General features: G+C 41.2%; 1 non-coding gene across 1 annotated transcript; it reads left to right on the top strand.

The window, feature by feature from the left end:
- Positions 1-1,378: 1,378 nt before the first annotated feature.
- Positions 1,379-1,494, top strand: LOC118357772 (U5 spliceosomal RNA). Its single transcript, XR_004820356.1, has one exon. It is a non-coding gene; the product is annotated as a U5 spliceosomal RNA (small nuclear RNA).
- The last annotated feature ends 2,962 nt before the right edge of the window (positions 1,495-4,456 follow it).

The raw sequence follows: 4,456 nt of genomic DNA, 5'->3' as shown, positions 1-4,456 counted from the left end.
GGGTACCAGTGCAGAGTCAATGTGGAGACTATATACAGGGTATTACGGTACAGAGTCAATGTGGAGGCTATATATAGGGGGTACTGGTACAGAGTCAATGTGGCAGGGTAGCCTAGTGGTTAGAGCATTGGACTAGTAACCGAAAGGTTGCAAGTTCAAGCCCCCGAGCTGACAAGGTCGTTCTGCCCCTGAACAGGCAGTTAACCCACTGTTCCTAGGCCGTCATTGAAAATAAGAATTTGTTCTTAACTGACTTGCCTAGTAAAATAAAGGTAAAATAAAAAAAATAAAAAAAAATGTGGAGGCTTTATACAGAGGGTACCAGTACAGAGTCAATGTGGAACCTATATACAGGGTATTATGGTACAAAGTCAATGTGGAGGCTATATACAGAGGGTACCAGTACGGAGGCTATATACAGAGGGTACCAGTACAGAGTCAATGTGGAGGCTATATACAGAGGGTACCAGTACAGAGTCAATGTGGAGGCTATATACAGGGGGTACCGGTACAGAGTCAATGTGGAGGCTATATAAAAATACATTGTTAACTCGCTTTAGCGATATTATAGGTAGCAATTAGTTTGTGGGGAGAAACCGAGGAAATTTGTTCATGTACATCTTCATCGCCATACAGCAATCGGTCTTGCCTTGGAATGTTTAGGTAATTTGGGTAGACTTCTCTGTAGGGCTAGTGGACTTTATACTATACTTCGCTGTGTGTTTTTCAGGGCAATAGGCTATTAGTAGTAGTAGAGTAGTCCACTAGTCCACTAGTCAAACACCTGTTAAGACACGTTGTTAGACCATTTTACACAAACGTTCATCATGGAGTTATGTTTGGTCTTCTAAATGTATACATTGTTGCAGAGTGATTACACGCAATTGTAAAGCACAACGGTTAACATGCTGACACCCCTTCCTGCTTCTCACGCCTGACTTGTGAAGATGTTGCTTGCAGGGTCTCAACTGCGCATGCTCCATGTAGAAGCTTTGTATTTCGTCCTGTCAACATTTACAAATTGAACATCGTTTCCGAGTGATAGTAGATTTTTGATTGTAGTTTAACTGTTACGCCAACGTAGTTACAGCCTTTGATGAGATTAACAAATGAAGGGGACAAACCAGGAAATTATTTGTGTAATGCCCAGCGTGCATTTCGTTTGCATAAAGAAATAATGAAGTTGCAAAGTATGACACTTACCAAACGTATCTCTTCATTTGCATTGGTGGACTGGACTGTAATATCTCCGTATTCTGTCGATGGTAATAGAGCTTTGATTAAATAATAATAATAATAATAATAATAATAATATTAACCATGACCCTGAATAGTAAGGCCGAGAACAGGCTGTGAATGTTTTTAATGAAGATGTAGTACACTCTGGTTTCTCTTCAGATCGCATAAATCTTTCGCCTTTTACTAAAGATTTCCGTGGAGAGGAACATTATGAGTATCAACTAATTTTTTGATGCCCGGCCTCACGGCTGGGCTTCCTACACGTGTTAATAATAATACAAACATTTTGAATGTTGTCATGTTGACCTGTATTTTCATAGTTTTAATCTCACCTTTATTTAACCAGGTAGGCTAGTTGAGAACAAGTTAGTTATCATTTACAACTGCGACTTGGCCAAGATAAAGCTGTGCAACACGAACAACAACAGAGTGTACACGTGGAATAAACAAATATACAATCAATAATAAAATAGAAAAAGTATATTTACAGTGTGTGCAAGTGAGGTAGGCAATAGTGCTGAAATAATTATAATATAGCAATTAAACGCTGGAGTGATGAATGTGCAAGTAGAGATACTGGTGTGCAATGTTGTTGGATGGGCTATTTACAGATTGGCTATGTACAGGTGCAGTGGTGATCTGTGAGCTGCTCTGACAGCTAGTGCTTAAAGCTAGTGAGGGAGATATGAGTCTCCAGTTTCAGTGATTGTTGCAGTTTGTTCCAGTCATTGGCAGCAGAGAACTGGAAGGAAGGGTGGCCGAATGATTGAAATATACCTGCTGGAGCGCGTGCTGCGGGTGGGTGCTGCTATGGTGACCAGTTAGCTGAGATAAGGCGGGGCTTTACCAAGCAATGATTTATACAGTGCCTTGCGAAAGTATTCGGCCCCCTTGAACTTTGCGACCTTTTGCCGCATTTCAGGCTTCAAACATAAAGATAAAACTGTATTTTTTTGTGAAGAATCAACAACAAGTGGGACACAATCATGAAGTGGAACGACATTTATTGGATATTTCAAACTTTTTTAACAAACAAAAACTGAAAAATTGGGCGTGCAAAATTATTCAGCCCCTTTACTTTCAGTGCAGCAAACTCTCTCCAGAAGTTCAGTGAGGATCTCTGAATGATCCAATGTTGACCTAAATGACTAATGATGATAAATTACAATCCACCTGTGTGTAATCAAGTCTCCGTATAAATGCACCTGCACTGTGATAGTCTCAGAGGTCCGTTAAAAGCGCAGAGAGCATCATGAAGAACAAGGAACACACCAGGCAGGTCCGAGATACTGTTGTGAAGAAGTTTAAAGCCGGATTTGGATACAAAAAGATTTCCCAAGCTTTAAACATCCCAAGGAGCACTGTGCACTGTAATATTGAAATGGAAGGAGTATCAGACCACTGCAAATCTACCAAGACCTGGCTGTCCCTCTAAACTTTCAGCTCATACAAGGAGAAGACTGATCAGAGATGCAGCCAAGAGGCCCATGATCACTCTGGATGAACTGCAGAGATCTACAGCTGAGGTGGGACACTCTACAATCAGTCGTATATTGCACAAATCTGGCCTTTATGGAAGAGTGGCAAGAAGAAATCCATTTCTTAAAGATATCCATAAAAAGTGTTGTTTAAAGTTTGCCACAAGCCACCTGGGAGACACACCAAACATGTGGAAGAAGGTGCTCTGGTCAGATGAAACCAAAATTGAACTTTTTGGCAACAATGCAAAATGTTATGTTTGGCGTAAAAGCAACACAGCTCATCACCCTGAACACAACATCCCCACTGTCAAACATGGTGGTGGCAGCATCATGGTTTGGGCCTGCTTTTCTTCAGCAGGGACAGGGAAGATGGTTAAAATTGATGGGAACATGGATTCTGGAAGAACCTGATGGAGTCTGCAAAAGACCTGAGACTGGGACGGAGATTTGTCTTCCAACAAGACAATGATCCAAAACATAAAGCAAAATCTACAATGGAATGGTTCAAAAATAAACATATCCAGGTGTTAGAATGGCCAAGTCAAAGTCCAGACCTGAATCCAATCGAGAATCTGTGGAAAGAACTGAAAACTGCTGTTCACAAATGCTCTCCATCCAACCTCACTGAGCTCGAGCTGTTTTGCAAGGTGGAATGGGAAAAAATGTCAGTCTCTCGATGTGCAAAACTGATAGAGACATACCCCAACCCAAGCGACTTACAGCTGTAATCGCAGCAAAAGATGGCGCAACAAAGTATTAACTTAAGGGGGCTGAATAATTTTGCACGCCCAATTTTTCAGTTTTTGATTTGTTAAAAAAGTTTGAAATATCCAATAAATGTCGTTCCACTTCATGATTGTGTCCCACTTGTTGTTGATTTTTCACAAAAAAAATACAGTTTTATATATTTATGTTTGAAGCCTGAAATGTGGCAAAAGGTTGCAAAGTTCAAGGGGGCCGAATACTTTCGCAAGGCACTGTAGATGACCTGGAGCCAGTGGCTTTGGCGACGGCTATGGAGTGAGGGCCAGCCAACGAGAGCATAGAGGTCGCAGTGGTGGGTAGTATATGGGGCTTTGGTGACAAAACGGATGGCACTGTGATAGACTGCATCCAATTTGCTGAGTAGAGTGTTGGAGGCTGTTTTGTAAATGACATCGCCAAAGTCGAGGATCGGTAGGATGGTCAGTTTTACGAGGGTATGTTTATTTGGGGAACTTTAAATTGGAGCATCGGAGAAAAATGCAGCGCTCACAGCCAGAGTTGTGGTGTCTTCTCAGTTAAACGCATGGGCAACTTCATGCAATGTGGTTTGAAAAAGTGTGATAGGTGGTGAATTATATCTAATTGTGATTTACTGTATTTTACAGTATCCAATACTAATATACAGGCAACTGGCAGCTTGTAAAGTTACTCTAAAACGACAGTATAGTGCATTACTGTAATCTTATTCCAGTAATTGTAACCATTGACTGGATTAAATTAATTGAGGAGAGATCGGGTGTGTATTTTACTTTGGTGCAATCAGGTTGGCTGCTCGCTAATGGGTTTGCATATTACAGCATATCAATTGAATGCCAGTTTGGAAGCCTTCATTAAGGCCTAGAAGGGCAGGTGCTATAAAAACCAATTGCATACTCCAAGCCTCTTCACCTCATTCTAAAAACCCATTGGAGGAGAAAGTCAGAGGGGAGGGAAAGAGTATGCAATTGAGATTCTCCCAATGACCACAGGGC

Source organism: Oncorhynchus keta, chromosome 24 (genome assembly GCF_023373465.1).
Source record: "Oncorhynchus keta strain PuntledgeMale-10-30-2019 chromosome 24, Oket_V2, whole genome shotgun sequence".
Classification (NCBI taxonomy): domain Eukaryota; kingdom Metazoa; phylum Chordata; class Actinopteri; order Salmoniformes; family Salmonidae; genus Oncorhynchus; species Oncorhynchus keta.
The sequence above is the reverse complement of the archived record's forward strand: the minus strand, read 5'-3'. Positions and strand labels throughout refer to the sequence as shown.